The 18039-nt window shown below is 34.6% G+C and overlaps 1 protein-coding gene and 1 non-coding gene across 2 annotated transcripts in view; both read right to left on the bottom strand.

Annotated features, from left to right (window-relative positions):
• The window catches only part of ACVR2A (activin A receptor type 2A), an 88054-nt gene that overhangs the window by 44828 nt on the left and 25187 nt on the right, over positions 1–18039 (bottom strand). The window lies entirely within an intron of this gene.
• On the bottom strand, positions 9944–10048 carry LOC119625467 (U6 spliceosomal RNA). Its single transcript, XR_005241662.1, has one exon. It is a non-coding gene; the product is annotated as a U6 spliceosomal RNA (small nuclear RNA).

Here is an 18039-nt window from a genome sequence, read left to right as displayed (position 1 = left end):
TGACTCCCAAAGTGCTGGGATTACAAGTGTGAGCCAAGCACTCAGCCTTGTCTTCTTGTAGTATACAGTTACAGTTGCTTAGAATGTGTCATTCTCAATATGATGAAATATCTAACAATTTTATCATTGGCATTAAGAAGTTTTTGTGGTCTGCAGCTTTGAATTAAATCAATGTAAAACAAATGTTCCAAAAAGAAAAAAAAAAAAAGAATGCCACTAGGGTCTAAGACTTATCCATCTTACTTGAGTTCTAAACACAAACAGTACTTAACAAATGATAAAATGCAAAAACACATTACAACAATTGAATAAAAACCAACCAACTACTACTGTTTTCCCTCTACTCTTTGAAACAGGTGGAAGAAATTCAAATCTTTTACAATTATCAATTTCACTACACTTTTTTCTGATTAAGATGACAATGTCTTTCACAGCCCTGTGACTAGCTCACCTATCACAATTCTCCTATGTATGCAACCAATGTTAAGCAGAAAAATAAGAATTGTTCTGGGAACTTATAAATTTGAGGAATTTCTAGAAAAATATTCTAATGCTGTCTGAAACCATCAAAAACTCATTGAGATATAGTATAAAGAGGTATGAAACAATCTCTTTCCAACACTTGTGCCTACCACAGGCAACTTAGTCCTCTGGGAAGAGTTAATGAAGTTTCAAATGTAATAAATCCAACTTACAAAGCAATTCTTGTTTCCCTTTCACATGTCATTGCTCCTGCCACTCTGGGGACAAACCACAAGTCCAAGGAATCAGCTATAGAAGGTGAATTAAATTGAATGAGGTTTTAATCCAAAACATCTCACAGTATAAATTTTTTTAAGTATTAAAAATACTACACAAAAGAATTTTAGGTAATTGAAAAATTCTGGTATAGTATAATCTTTCGTGGCATCAATAAGTAAATGTATACAGAATTTTATTAGTTCAGTAAGTATTATTTAACACTCTCTCACTACGCTTAATAATCATCCTACTGCCCAGAAACTTGCAAGCTACCATAAATAAATGAGTATCAGGCAAACCTCAACACAAAGGATTTCCCAATTTTCCCCAATAAAAAGTTCTTTTTTTAAATTTTTACCAATTTGAAATATACAAACCTTTCCATGTATATCACACAGTCCAATATATAATTTTATTAATTTAGTCTTATGAATGTTTTAAAATCACAAAGCACATAAATTTTACAAAATAACTTTATTCAAACTTTATCTACATCTTCCAGAAGTATCATTCATTACTTTCTGAGAAATCTGTATCATGAAGTGAATGATCTTTACTTCCACTTAAGTCGTTCTGAGAAACAATACTTTTGGAAGTCATAATACCATCATTGAAAATGTTTTTCCAAGCCACAAATATCCATTCACATGATTTTAAGATGGTTGGTTTTTTAATTGTTCTACAGGTACATACTATGATCTTCACAATGTAACTTCTTACATATCTCTTTTAAAAGTTATTTTAAAGGCTTTTTTTCACAACAAATTATAAGAGTGTTAACTCCCTGCCCACAAACAATTTCTAATTTGTTTAAACTTTTTACTATACCCTTATATCTATTCCCTCAGGAAACCTATACAGACTTTTAAAACTAGTACTGACTGGCATCATTTCAAGCTCATCTATCTTCTCCAAATACTATACTTCTATTCAAAATAATTGAGAGAGAGCTCAAAATATGAAAAATTTTGTAAGGATTCAAATATAAGATGACTTTTTTTTTTAGAGAAAACTTTGCTTAATACTGGACGTATACAGATGAAGTATCATCAGTGCCTAGCACAGTATAGGAATTAAATTAAATTTGCACTAAATCAACAATTCACAAGGCCTAGAATAGTAAGAAAAAAGAGGGCTTTACAGAGAAAATGAAACTAAAGCAGGGCTACTAAGGAGACACAGAACTATAAGTTGAACAGAGGTAGGGAAGATGAAGACCAAATAAACAGGGTTGTGAATAACCAGAGTGTTTGACAAGACTGCCCTCACTGGACTAGAGCATTCTATATTCTGTAGTATTGGGTATAGCCAGGAGAGGTTTCAAAGTCATCAAAAGAACAGAGGTAGTATTTTAAAGATTAATGAGTAAACTGCGTTGGAACAGAACAAAACTCAGGACACTATAAATAAATCAATATAAATAAATACATAAATAAATATAAATAAAAACAAGAGGTATACAATATCTATGCTGATTAAATGGCCACAGGTATTAAAAGGATTGTCAAATTAGAATACAGAGAACTTTTGCTTTTCACAGTCCCTTATTTGTTTTCCCTAAGCATAAGAAAGCAAAAGATAAAAATGATTTGGTTTATTGGGTTGGGTAGTTAGCTGTTTCTAAATGTCTTATCTTACAAACTTCTGAGAAAACAAAGCTTGCTTCTATACATATTTATCCTATGTTTCACTTCATTGGTAATTTTTTCCCAATATTTTAGTCTTACTATCACGAAAAATATACTGTATATTGCCCAGAATAAGTTAGATATCTTCAAAGATACCTAACACACAACAGAAAATTATTTTTGCCTACAGCCACAAAATGTGTACAGTATCTACAAATGCCCAGGTTTTCAGATCAAAATAGTTCTACGCAGTTCTCTGGCCCCAACTCATAAGATGCATTCCATCAAAACAGGTACAAGTAAATACAAGTTTTACCGAGACTGTGCAAAACAGATTTCTAATATTAGATGTTCTTCTTTGCGGGGAGAAGGGATAATGGTGACTGCAGCTAGAGGCCAATACTTGAATCAGAATTTATAGGCTATTTTTTTGAATGCACAAAAACCAAAACCAGGCAGAAATTTAGAAGAATACGAGGTAAAAGGTAAATTCTCAAAGTCAGAACAGAGCTCCTAAAATAGACAGATTAAGGAAACAAACATGCACACAGTAGTTCCTACTAGTTCGCACTAAATCCAACCTAAAAGTGTCAATTACACTGAAAAGACACTACCTACATTAAGGTTTTTTTTAGTGCTTTATCTTACTTGGGAAGATGCAGGCCCTCTTTTTAATAAAACATCGGTCTGTCACAGAAAGAGTAAAAATGGATCACTTCTGCTTGCTATGAAGATAATGTGAAATCACCTTTGAGGAACCAGCAATGTTAAGAGTGAGAAATCTGAACAAAAATAAAACAAAGCACAAAAACCTCATCACAAACATTTCCATCAAAGCAATATTTGGTCATTTAAAACCAGCTAATAAAGAAAATTAACAACACGTATTAAGAGTAGCTTTAAATACAGTAAAAGATGGTAAACTGATAATTCATAATGACCTTAAATAACAATGGATACAGAATCATTTAACAGGCCATAATCACCAACAGTTTTTTTCATAATTATGTCGCTTCAACTTTTAAGAAGCAAGATTATGAGTATTAAAAAAAAATCTAAAATTCTTGTGTATTACTTTTGTGTATTACGTAGTTTCTTTCCTACTTGAAAACTCATTTTGCCAGGCGCAGTGGCTCATGCCTGTAATCCTAGCACTTTGGGAGGCCGAGGCAGGCAGATAACCTGAGGTCAGGAGTTCGAGACCAGCCTGGCCAACATGGTGAAATCCCGTCTCTACTAAAAATACAAAAATTAGGTGGGTGTGGTGGTGGACGCCTGTAATCCCAGCTACTCAGGAGGCTGAGGTAGGAGAATTGCTTGAACCCGAGAGGCAGAGGTTGCGGTGAGCCGAGATCATGCCATTGCACTCCAGCCTGAGCAACAAGAGCAAAACTCCATCTCAAAAAAACAAAACAAAACAAAAAAAAAACTCATTTTACTACTTTGTTTCCATACAATTATAAACACATTGAGTTTTTTGATAGCCTTTCTCTTCTGTATTGATACACATCCTAGAGGCAGTCACCTCTCCTACTTGGCTGCCCTGGGTTGCTTTTAAGCATTATGAAAAGTAACACTGTTCAAAAGCTAGCAGAAAGTCCAAAATGTCCCAAAAGACTTTTGATAGACAAGTTAGATAAATGAAGAAAGAAAATAAATTTTCAAATAAAATTTCTGCATTGGCCATACAACACTTTAGGCCCTGTCAATTTAATTTTGTTTTTTTTTTTTTAAACTAAGCCCCTTCCCACCACCGAACAATCACTTCTAAAAGAAAACACAAACATTGTCTGGCATTCTTCCCAGAAATTTTTTGCCTCTTCTCTGTAATATCCCATACTTAGTACTTACTATCAGTCTGACAAAACATTACAAGATTCCATCCATCTAACTAAAGTAATATATTTCTATTACTAAACTAAAAGCACAACTAGCACAGAATAAACTAAAAATATAAACATTGTATGCTGTGGCATCAGACAATGTGCATGTGGCATGTGTAAGAAGGAGAGTAAAAATACTTGGAAGTCAACATTTAATCACTACTTAGGGACTTCTTTCTGTTGTTGTTGTTTTCCTTTGAGACAGAGTCTCACTCTGTTGTTTCAGGTTGGAGTGCAGTGGCCCAATCTTAGCAGCTCACTGCAACCTCCGCCTCCCAGGTTCAAGCGATTCTCCTGCCTCAAACTCCCAAGTGGCTGGGATTACAGGCGCCTGCTACCACACCCAGCTAATTTTTGTATTTTTGGTAGAGACAGAGTTTCATCATGTTGGCCAGGCTGGTCTCGAACTCCTGACCTCAAGTGATCCATCCCACTGGGCCTCCCAAAGTGCTGGGATTATAGTCCTGAGCAACTGCATCCAGCCTTATTTAAGGGCTTCCAATGTTAATTCCTGACAAATTACAAAGGCAAGCACCTAAAATGTATTTTGATATTGTTAACACTTAAATGACTAATTATCCCCACACAGATGGCTCCAAATAAATACACATCTACCTGGATACAGACCAAAATTTGAGTAATTCCATCAATTTCTCAAATCTCTGTCTTAAAATGCCTCAACATAAAAGTTTTAGAGTCCCAAAGAGAGTGGCAAATTTCTAATGGTAGAATTTCCTTTCATAAAAGACACAAGCAGCTGCCCTTTTAAAAGAATTCTTTATAGTTTATTTCTTAATTCACTTAAATTGTAGATCCAGTTCAATACAAACGGTACATTTTTGTATTAACAACATTTTTAGAGGACTTCATTTCTTAAACCTTTCTCTAGATACAGAAGATACTGTACACAGGGCTTGTTGTTAGTTTAGTAATTGAATGTACGTTAGTTAGCATCTTTTTTTCCTATCCTCTCACAAACTTAAGACTTTTGATAAGCAAGTTAGATATATGAAAAAAGAATAAATTTTCAAATAAAATTTATGTACTGGCAATGCAACATTTTAGGCCCTGTCAATTTAAAACACACACACACACACACACACACACACAAAAACAACTACGCACCTTCTTCTAGAGAGGAGGAGAAAAAAAAGGATGCTAACTAACCTGCATTCAATTACTAAATAACTAGACATCCATTATAATGTTTTCTCCAAAAAGACCTAAAGGAAAGAAAAAAAAATTCAAGGCACAGATACAGACACACTGATGTACAGGCAGAAAAAATCAATATGAAGGCATCAGAACAAAGAAGCATTTCATCTTTAAAGGTAACTGTTCTAACACTCTTAAGAAATGACACCTTGTGGGCAAGAAATATACTTCAAATTGTTATTATTTGGTTGGTAGCCCAGAACAAAGACACTGATTTTAAAATCAACTAACAAAAAACTTCATTTTCCTAAATACAAAAAGTATATAGAGAATAACAGGAACCAGGAAAAGAGCAAATCACAAACCTTCGGATTTATCATTCAACTAAATAGCACCTGGGACCACATTTAGGACCGCTTTGCTAGGATAGGCCAAGAAAGCCTGGAAATGTTCCAGACCTCAACTTCCCTGTGCCTTTTTAATAATTAAAAAGGGGGTAGGGGAAACGGTTTTAAGAAAAGATCTGCTTTTTTCTCATTTTAATCAATATAAGTAAGCTTCTTATAACATTATACAAGGAATAGAGTTCCATTAAACAAAAAGGGAAAAATAGGAGCCCAATGATTTCCTTTCAGGATGAGAAACTTTTACCCTTTCTAGCCCTTCCACCCCTGGGCAGGACACTTTGAAATCTATTCTGGTGACATGCTATAAGAAATCTTAGAGGACACTATGTCTTTCACACAGGTACAGCATCTTATGCATTCAATAAATATCTAATGCTGGCATACTAGTTGCAGCCTTAATACCTTGGTATTAAGCAGAAATAGTAAAAAACTAATTCCAAAGTTGAAGAAATCGTTAACTTCTTGAAAGGAAGAGAAAAATGAGCTCAATTTTCAAAAGACACTAAAAGTAGAAAGTAAAAGAATTCACAAATCTTTCAATACTTCTAAAACTCAACTAAGGCCTATTTTTTTTTTAATTATTATTATTATCCTTTAAGTTCTAGGGTACATGTGCATAACGTGCAGGTTTGTTACATATGTGTACTTGTGCCATGTTGGTGTGCTGCACCCATCAACTCGTCAGCACCCATCAACTCGTCATTTACATCAGGTATAACTCCCAATGCAATCCCTCCCCCCTCCCCCCCTCCCCCCTCCCCATGATAGGCCCCGGTGTGTGATGTTCCCCTTCCGGAGTCCAAATGATCTCATTGTTCAGTTCCCACCTATGAGTGAGAACATGCAGTGTTTGGTTTTCTGTTCTTGTGATAGTTTGCTAAGAATGATGGTTTCCAGCTGCATCCATGTCCCTACAAAGGACACAAAAATCCTAGAAGAAAACCTAGGTAGTACCATTCAGGACATAGGCATGGGCAAAGACTTCCTGTCTAAAACACCAAAAGAAACGGCAGCAAAAGCGAAAATTGACAAATGGGTTCTCATTAAACTAAAGAGCTTCTGCACAGCAAACTCAGGCCTATTTTAATTTATCCTGCAAGGTAAGAGAGAAGGAAGGAAGGAATGATAGGTAAGTAACCAGAAGATCATAAAGACAGAGAATTTCAAGTATACATCTTTATCAATGTTCTTTATTATTTTTAAAATAATGTTAATACCTCTGGAAAGAGTAGATTTTTGTCTTAAAACTGACTTTAGAAAATAAAAAGATTAATAAAGAAGTATTTTAAAAATGAGTGAAGTATCCTGAGTTGACATTAAAAAATGTTTACTGGGGCCAGGCACAGGGGCTCACGCCTGTAATCCCAATACTTTGGAAGGCAGAGGTGTGAGAATTATGCCCAGGAGTTCAACATCAGCCTAAGCAACATAGCAAGAATCTGCTATAAAAATTTTTTTTTAAATTAAAAAATGCTTACTAGTCATCACTGATTGATAATACAAAGCAGTAACTGTAACAGCTTCTTGTTGGTAGGTAGTAATGATACGTTAGAAAGTAAATAAACCCTGTATAAAGGAATTCATACTGCTCATAAAGAAATCACCCATTCACACTAGCTCTCTTAATCAGTACAACAATAAAACCATATTATCTAGCTTGCCAAATGAGAATTTACAGATAATTGAAACAACAACAAAAAAAGAACATGAGGGAAGAGGTTTAAGGCATAAGCACCAGAATTAGAAAATCTAAGTTAGTTTTGTAAAGAATGTGAGTATCACTGGAAGGTTATTACTGCAAGTCACCAACATCTCTCCCTGGACTATAGCCACAGCCTCTTTAACTGGTCTCCCAGCTTCCATTTTATCCCATCCAATCAGTTCTTCATCCAGAAGTCAATTTACTAAAGCAAACAAAATCAAATCACTATCTCAACTTAAAGCCAATCAACAGCTTCCCACTACCCTTGGCCTTAAAATAAAAATCTTTAACAAATCCTACAGGGCTTTCCACAGTTTTGCTCTTCTTTAGCCTCAACTCACATCAGACAAGTGGACACTCTTTGAACATCAAACTATCTCAGGCATTGATACATTCTTTCTACCACTTTCTCCCCATCCCTAACTTCCTTTTAATAGGTGAGATAATGGAGTGGAGTAAAACATTGAGAAAATGCTTGAAAAAGTTTGCTATGTTTTTAAATGTTTATCCCTTCCAAAATTTAACTGCCAGTGTACTGGTATTGAGAGGTGGGGCCTAATGGGTGGTGTTTAGGTCAGAGATTAATGCCATTATAAAAAGGGCTTTTAAGGAGTGGGCTGTCTCTTGTCCTTCCGCCCTCTGCCCTGTGAGGACACAGTAAAAAGACCCACACCAGATGCCTTTGCCTTGATCTTGGACTTCCCAGTCTCCAGAAATATAAGAGAAGAAATTTCTGTTCTTTATACATTACCTCCTCTCAGGTATTCTGTAATAGCAACACAAAACAGAGTAAGGCAAAGTTGAAAAACAGTTATCAGTTCATGAAATCAAATGGAAAAAAGCAAAATATCATCTCTAATCTGCAAATACTTCTTAACTGAAAACAGTTTGATTACATTTAGTAAGTTTGAAAAACATACATTTACCATATGGTCCACTCCCAAAAAACTATTATACTAATCTCTAAACTCTTAAAAAATTAAAATAATCAGTTAAGCTTATATGATTTTTCTATAACTATTACCTTTTCCTCCAAAAAGAGACAAGACTCTTTTTTTTTTTTTTTTTTTTTTTTGACAGGTCTCTTTCTGTCACACAGGCTGGAGTGCAGTGGCATGGCAACAGTTCACTGCAGCCTTAACCTGCTGGGCTCAATTGATCTTCCCACCCCAGCCTCCCAAACAGCTGGGACTACAGGTGGCTGCCACCATACCAGCTAATTTTTTTGTAGAGACAGGGTTTTGCCATGTTGCCCAGGCTAGTCTCAAACTTCTGGGCTCAAGCAATCCACCAACCTCAGCCTCCTGAAGTGCTGGAATTACAGGTATGCGCCGCCATGCCCAGCCCAGGAAAAACTTTAATAACCTTTCTCTAAAAATCCCTAAGTCACTGTAACACAAAACAAGGGCAGTCTTCCCCTCAAACTCAGAGAAAAGGCAACCAAAAATTTCAGATAAACATTCTAAATCAGATAAATATCTAAATCCAGTTCATAGTTCCTGGCCTCTTAATTAAAAAAAAAAAAAAAAAAAAAAAGTCTTATTTGTAAAAGTCATGTCTGTCCACTTTAAAGGTAAATACCTCAACCCAACACCTTTCAACAATCACCAAAATTGTTTTCGATACTGGCTTACATAAGTACTATAAAAAAGGAGTAGCAGGAATAATAAAATCAGATTCACACACACGTTTTTGTTTAATATTCCAAAGTATATTTAATCTTTCATGTTTACAATTTAAAATATTTCCTCCAAATCCGGCTTAATTCTGTCTTGTAAACCAAAATAAAAATTTTTTCTTTGACACTTTTATAGTCTTGCTATATTAACACTGCCTAAAATCTAACAAAAAGACAGTTCTGTCCTGTGTTAATTATCACAAAGAATTATTTTAATAGTAGCTCTATAGATTTTGCCCTCATAATTTAACGGAAAAAAAAATCACACACAACAGATAACAGCTTTTATTATAAGCATTCATATTTCTCTGTATAGTCAGTAATTGAGAAATATAGTTTTAAAAGAGTAAAAAAAGCAGCATGATAAATGTAAAGTTTAAAGAAAGGATCAACGTTACAGCAGAACATAGATAAGACACAGCCACAGAACATGGACAACATAGTCTAGACTAGCCCCCTACAGAAACAGAAAGCTTTCATATAAACATCTGCAAAGCCTATTATTCACATTTAGTTTACAAATTTTATCAACTTCACTAATACAACTTTCGCTTGAAAAGTCATGTTTACTTCAACAATAATCAATGACTGATAAGTTTTACTATCTGTGTGAACTAATAAAACAAGAAAAACTGTTTACTAAGCAAAGAGTCAAAGAAATTTTTTGTTCAGGAAAAGTAGAACTAAAGAATACAGTTAAACTCCTTACTTTAAATTCAATAGTGGAAGAGTTAAATTAAGAAGGTGATATATCTTTGCTTATGTTCTTCATGAATTTGTATGGCATCTTGACCAGGGGCCATGCTAATGTTTTCTCTATCATTCCAATATTAGTATATGTGCTGCCAAAGCATGCACCTTGCTTATGTTTTAATAAAACAAATGTCTTGAAAAAAACGTTGTGACTTTTGTTAGTCTATCCTGAATGTCATTCCCCCGTTTCTTTCCACAGAGAAATGTTTACATCCATCATTTTCTTAAAAAACAGAGATCCACAGAACCATAATAATTATTAGGAACTGTTCCCAGTCTTCTATTAGTGAAACATTTAAACATAAGACAAAAAAATTCTTACTAGTGGGCCACTGAAATATACCAAAAGAGGATTCAAAAAAGTTCAAATAATAGGGCACTTTTCTCCACGTTAAAAGTTACTTTTGGAATGCCAAAAACTAAGTAAGGCCACAGTTGTCCAACTTTTAGGTTCAGGTCTACCCAGAGCATAAAATTCTGTGATCAAGACATGTGTAGAAGAAAACAAAAGAATAGAGAGACACAGCATCTTTACTAATAAGGTTACCAGTTACCCCTTTTCAAACTCAGTGGCGTATCTGTGCACTGGGGACATGGAGAAGGGACAGGAGCAACACACAGAAGAAAAGGAGACAAAATGCAGTTGAAAGGACAGAAGGAACAACTGTATCTATCAGAACTGCTCTCAATTTAAGCAGCTGGCTGGCAGATGAGTCAGGGGTCACCAATTCTAATCCCTGGCCTTCCACTAAATTTGAAGACCAATTCCTAGTGGAACTCACATATCCTCTTCTTGTTTATCACTTTCATCCACCTGCCCCAATTTCTAATGAAGAACATTTCTGCTTTTTAAAAACAAATTAAGAAGAGGAAACAACTGCAATGAAAAAGTCCAAGAGGAACTTACATATCTACAGATGTTAAAAGCCCTTGTTTAAGTCTGATGAAGTGAATGACAGTGATAGGCTGATGAGAATTATGTCCCTAGGTACCACACAGTCCAAGATCTCAGCCTTTAATATTAGCATTTTAAAAATATAAATAAGCAATTTACGGCTATGCCTCAAGGCATAATTTTGGGGTAAATACCTAACAGAAAAAACAGAAACACTGGCATAAAGAAAATGGGTTTTATTAAACCAAATTTAATTTTTTTGCTCACTTTTGATATATATTTTAAATTTTCTTTTAGAAGTTATTTTATTCATTTTGAAATTATACAATAAAAAAAAAAGCAAGAAGTCAGCGAAGTCAAAACATGAGACAAATTACAAAAACAGAATAACAGTGAGTAGACTGTTTAAGTGAGGAAGAGGAAAGAGGACCAAAAACTGAGGACTGAAGGGAATGAAGACAATGCCAGTATCATTTAATGCTTTTAAGAGGTGAACACTAGTGCTGTAGAAGATGCTTGCAAGAGCACAGTACTCCGTATACAATAAAGCTCAATAGTTTTTCTTAATATAAGTACTTTTCTTAACAGAAACACACTGTCTATTCTACTTCTGCTTCCCCCTTTACTGTGCCACATAATCTTTAACAGTTTTCTGTAATGGATGATAATGTTTCTAGATCCTTGAAGCTAACCTAAAAGGGAAGGCTGAGAAGTATAAACTTTGAGAGGTTAAGTGTCCTATGATCTTCCTTTTTATAAAAATGTTTTCTGTAATACTAAACATTTGTAACCTGTGGATGGTAGGTTTGTCCCTTCATTTGACATCTGTGCTAATATCATCTTCAGTTCCTATGGAAAACATACACCAACATACATAGAGTTCTGATGTACAATTTATTTGTTCATTTCAATCTGGAAACATACCATTCCTAATTTATTTTATGTAGCCAGTACCCATATATTTATGCCTCTGGAGGTAATAAGAAACAGAGCAACGTTTCTCACAGTGTACAACCTCCATCAAAATCATCAAAATGCTGACTTCCAGGCCTATTCCAGACCCACTGAAATTATCTCTAAGTGTATTGTTTATCTGGGGCTCTGCATTTTTAATAAGCAGCTTTTTTATTTCCATGGGGGAAAAAAGAGATTCTATTAGTTATGTGTAGGATTAAACAAAAATTTTTAAAGCATGAAACACTGTAATGAATACAAAGTAGTTACACTGCTCAATAAGAGAGCATATATATCTCTCTGGAAATGGAGAAAATGGGAGACTGTATTTTATCCCCATAAAGTACACCCATGGTAGGGTGGCTTTTTGTTCTGGGTTGGTTTTATTTTTAATTGAGAGCAGAAGGGGTTAACTGATGGAAAAAGAGTATTATGGGTAGATTACAGATAATCCTTAAACAGAACAATCTACCTTGAATGATTAATGAGTTACAGAGATTGTGAGAAAAGAATTTATAATACTGACACACTCTAAACCTCTAAATTTAAAAATTAGAACAGATATTAATATTTCAAATTATATATCCATCTGGTTTCAACATCTATAATCCTGTTTCACCTCTATACACCTAAAAGAAGGAAAAAATTAAATGTGGATGAAAGAGATAAAAATAAGCTCATAATCTGGTAGACAGGAAATTTGTCATTAAAAACTACTTAATGGAACTATGATCCACCTAGATTCACCTAGTACAGAAAAGTCACTGCCCTTTAGATGTTACAATCTACAGGAGTCTAAACTTCAAATATCTTTTAACTTAATCCTACTTTTGCAAACTTAAAAATACTTTATTTGATCCCTACAACAATCCTACGTTGTAAACAGGAATAGGTATTATTATTCCTACCCAACTCCTACTCTAGATTAATACAGTGAGTAGTAGATTCATCTTGAACCAAATCAGATCTTAGAATCATCCATTCTAGTGGCTCTCCAATTGGATGTGATATGCAACAGCTATATTTCAGTGTTAAATAAAACTTCCTTGGCTCCACTCTCAGAGATTGATTCAGCAGCCCTAAGGTGAAGCTCAAGAATCTGAATTTTTATCTAACAACCAAAACGATTCTAATGCCAGAGGTCCTCACACCACAGTTGGAGAAATACTCAATTCAAGTCCTACTAAGACCTACACAGATGAAGTGATTAGGTCATTATATGGTGGAGCTGAGATTCAATCCCAGACGTCTGTCCTCATTTTCGTTATCAACATCAATCACAAAATGAGACTTAGAAACTTCTTTCTTCACCTAATAGGAATTATGTATAAGGAAATTTCATCAACTACTAATCAAGAGATTTCACCATGCTGAACTCTGAAAACTGCTTTAACGGGTAACAGCTTAGAAGATGTGGTATAAACATGTATTCCAAGAAAACACGATGGTAACTCTTTTTTTCCCCTCTGAACATCCTAAACTAAGAGAAATAACAGGAAGATGTGTCATACTAGTCAAAGTCGCTACATATATAATCTCATTTAATCCACGTAATTCTATGAAGCAGATGTTTCTGCCCATTTTATGGATGAAAAAACTGAGACTTGGATAATTGTAACTTGCAAAGAAATATAGTTAGGTGGTCAAGATTGGATTAAAGTTAAGTTCATGAGCTCTTAACCACTTATATACTGTGACCAAAGTCCCTATCACTAGGTCCTCTTATTTCACTGTCAAAGCAATAAATTCTGATACAGTATTCTGCCTAATCTTTCATTTGCTCTTAAGTCACCAAGAACTTTGTCCAGTTCTTAGTTTATAAAAATCAATCATTTACCTCAGACTCTTCCTCTCTACTATATTAGTATAAATCATCCTCCATGCCACCCTGCTAGCCACATTATTCCTCTGCAATCAATTTTATCTGCTGATCTCAATGGTTTCTCTTGTGTTTCATGAATAACTACCTCTCTCCTCCACGCTATGTAGACACAACCTAAGCTAAAAAGCCCTTGGATGAAAAAGATGTTTTTCTTAAAAAGATAACCAACTATTATATTTTGGCCTTGTTACAGAATATTAACCATTGTCAAGTTCTGCCATTTCCTATTTTCATTTTCTTTTGAATCTCTGTCATTCTCATCTTCCAAATGGTTTCACCATCATCAAAGTTTCATCTCACATCAGTTTCTGACTCTCTCCCAAAAGTATATAGATATCATTTCACATAGAATTTCCTGCACAAGGTCTACCTTAGAGATTCATATTTGCTCCTCTTATGCTTTCCCCAATTTCCTGGCATCATCACAATTTCACTAAATGCTCTAGACTTTAGCTGTCCAATACAGTAGTCATTAGCCATGTATAGTCACAGAGCCCTAGAAAAGTGGCTAATCTGAATTGAGATGTGCCACAAGTACAAGATACACATTGGATTCCAAAAAATGAGTACAAAAAACCCCACATTAATCATGTTCATACTGATTATACGTTGAAATGATATTCTGAATACACTGTGTTAAATAAAATACATGACTAAAATTAATTTTATTTTAAAAACATTTAATGTGGTTACTAGAAAATCTGAAATTTCATTTTTTTGGCTCATATTTGCTGCTTGCATTGCATTTCTTTTGTAGCACCACTCTAGACACTCCAACTGATTGTCCCAATGACCTCATTATAACCCATGCCATATGAGGCATTCTTAGAACACAGCCACTCTATCTGTTCAACCATTTCCTCAATGCTGTACCAACTAGTTCATCCAATTAAAAAATCTAAAAAGATGTCTCATCACAAATAATATACGTGGACATTTCAAGGAAAACTATAAGCTACCATGAATGTCTCCAATGCAAATGTCAAACAAATGAACACATAAACCACCTTGCCTACCCTAGAAATAGTCTTATTCTGTACTTGGAAATTACTCTCTGGAGTAATTTCTGGAACTTTTCTTATTGCTTTCTCTCCCGTGTACTTAAAATGTGCCTCCAGGAAGGTAAAGTAATGGCTACTTCCAACAAAGGAAAAAGAAAATCCTGGAAACTACAGAAAGACAAGTATAACTTCTACTCATAAAATGTCTATATGTAAAACTAAATGCATATAAAATGCTGGGAGTTAAAAGAGTGTTATTAAGAAAAAAAAATCATCGTAATTTTCAGAAAGGATGCATTTAAACATCTACCACGAATCCTGCTCAACAAAAATGACTCAGGGACCACAGACTTCTACCACGGTCATCTAGTAACATGTATGTCAAAGGAAGAGATCAAGCCAATACTTCTTTAATTGTATGGGCCAAGAAATACATCAATGACAACTTTCTTGAATTTTCACAAGTGGCAGTGATAAACCAAAACATCAAATAAAAAAACCACTGCAGTCTGTTGCTGCGAGACTAAAAAAAGGGCAAGAGAGAGAAATTTCTGTTGAAAAGTATTCTGAAAATATGAAGCACAACATAAGGTGAGTTATCAATGCTTTAAATCAATTACACAACACAGTGAATATCCATGATACTAACTTTCCATTAAGACGTAATAAGCTTTTTGCAACAAGGCATGGCTTACTTTTAATTGGGCTTTACATACTATGGCTAATGTGGAAAAAATAATGTATGACTTTTTTTGGTAGATGCAAAAGTGGCAGGTGGAACACACTTAAGAAGTCAGCTATCAATCATTAAAATTTTGCTGTGGTAAAATAAATATGTATCAAACCACGGGCTCCATATTTTCAATGCTAACTGAAAGGAGAAAATGGAAAATACGTGATCAGGTCTGTCACTATGTTGGGTAAAATAACTTGCATCGGAGAACAAGCAATCTTCATAAATAAAAATCTCTAATACAGTAGGCATTCAACAAATTATTTTTCTTCTACTCATGTCAAAGACCAACAAACAAATGAAATCAAGTCATATGGAATGCAAAGGGGAGAAGGAAACAAGAGAACAGAATGAGCAGAAAAATTAACAAGATGTAAATTAAAAGAAGAAGAGCAAGAAGATGGAAATTTAAGTAGCTCTCTAGGTGACCCCAAAGACTAGAAGGCAAGTTTGTCTTTAAAATGAAATCTTAACAGATGGCTAACAAGGGGACTTAGTCCTCAGAATATCATACAATGAGTTTTTCAATATGTATCTGCTCAATTCCACTGAAACTGAAAAGGCAGTGCAAGGCATAAGAGCAGCTATTCTACACTTTTGCTTGCTAAAACATACAGAAAATAGCATGTTCTTTCTTTTTATTTTTTCTTCACAAAATATTGATATATCTGATAATAAAAAGGTACTTACAATTTTATACATCACATCTACATAAATGCAGAGGCATCTAGGCTAGATATTCTGCAAATTTTCTTATTTGAATAAAACCACGACCTAAAAGCAGATCAAATTAAATTATTTCTTGATGTCCCTTCGGGTTCTTAGAATTTAGGTATTAAAATGCAAAGAAAATTATTAGCAGGAGCTAGGTGCAGAATAAAGCGTATTCAACTACTAATTTAAGTAGTATTAATATATTAACTCATTGGCATTTACTCAACATTGACAAAGAGAAAGGAAAAACAATTTCTTCCTAGTAAATGTATATTATTAAAAAAAAAAAAATCAAGTCTGAGAACCAGAGGACTTTTAATATAGCAGGGGAGGCACCTTTCCACACATGAGCTCTGGGCACAGGAGAGGAGACTGAGCTTGTAACAATAACCATATCTAAATGCTCAGAATATGCAAAACATTATGGAAACACACCAAAAGAAATAGAAGAGTCTTTTTCTGCCCTTGGGGAATCTGCAATTCATCCTGAATATCAAACATATCAAGAATTTAGAAATTTATTGAAAATAATTTATAGCTTATTGGCAAACCAAATACATGAGGAATGTGAAGAAAGACTAAAAGGGATAAAAAAGATTAATTAAAAAAGGCTTCATAGAAGCAGTATATGAAAAAGATTCTAGCTATATTTGGAAAGTATAAAAAGAAGTATATAAAGAAGGAAGAGGGTACTCAGGGAAAAGAATGGCACATATGCAGAAAGCAGTCTGTACTGAGAAGTAATGAAAAAGGAAACTCATTAAAAGGGAAGAAGGAAAAATGGGGTCGTCTTCACGATATAGTCAGTGGATTAAACAGGAGAATGAAATGAGATAAATCAGGGTAAACAGTTCTGGCAACTAAAAGACTCACGACAATTATCTATGATATTCAGAGTTACTGCATACTGACTTTATAGGTTACCAAGCCTGAAGACGTAAGGGTTAACGCATAGATCTCCAATATTTAGTGCCAACTCCATACTGGGCAGCCCACAGGGTACTAGACAGGCCAAAGAATTGTACGAAATGTGACATCTGCTCTCAAGACTCAAACACTCTAACAAGAAAAATCAGAAGTGGCATGTTAAATTCAGCATTCTGGCAAGGTATACTTCACCCAAAGACTAAATCAAAAAAGGGCAGATACACAGAGTTATTTCAGATTGAAAGTAGCATTTTTTATTAAATTAATAACAAGTAAAGATGACCAAGTAGAATATTAAAGAGAGGAAAAAATAGGCCAATACTTAATATAATGTTATGCTAATCACAATGACTAATAGGCATTTATGGTAGAGAAGGTTTTCTTATAGGTCAGACATTTTTCACTCTACTAATTTTTTTCTTTTGCTTTAGAGAATATACCACATTAAGACCCTCTCACACACCTGACAACACCTTCACATCCCCCACATACCTCATATCCCCCCTCCTCATACATCCTCCCATATACCCCTAACACCTGCCTATACTCCTTCATACAGCCCCAAACACCTTTCCAACTCTTTTACTGTGACATTCAAGGACCTACATAAATAACCTAGCAATAATTTACCCTCCCAACCCAGTTCTAAACCCTACACTGCAAACATACTGTTCTCACTGTCCCACCCTATCTTAGTCCATGCCCTTTCCCTTGCCTTCCCCGCAACTTCTTATCCCCTACCACAACCACTTTTCCAGCTATATAGATTTTAACTCATCTTTCAAGGATCACTGAAGTCCCATTTCCTTCATGAAGCTTTCCAGCCTACTTTGCCTCTTGATTTTTCTTTGTCCTGGATTTCTTAGTTACTCAGCTGGTATTCATCTGGTTTCTCATGCAATTTTGCATTTAAATATAAACTATATTGTAACATTTACTGTTGATTTATATATAGAATTCTCCCTTCAACTAGAGCATAAGCATAG

The sequence above is a fragment of the Chlorocebus sabaeus genome, chromosome 10, assembly GCF_047675955.1.
Source record: "Chlorocebus sabaeus isolate Y175 chromosome 10, mChlSab1.0.hap1, whole genome shotgun sequence".
Lineage (NCBI taxonomy): Eukaryota > Metazoa > Chordata > Mammalia > Primates > Cercopithecidae > Chlorocebus > Chlorocebus sabaeus.
The sequence above is the reverse complement of the archived record's forward strand: the minus strand, read 5'-3'. Positions and strand labels throughout refer to the sequence as shown.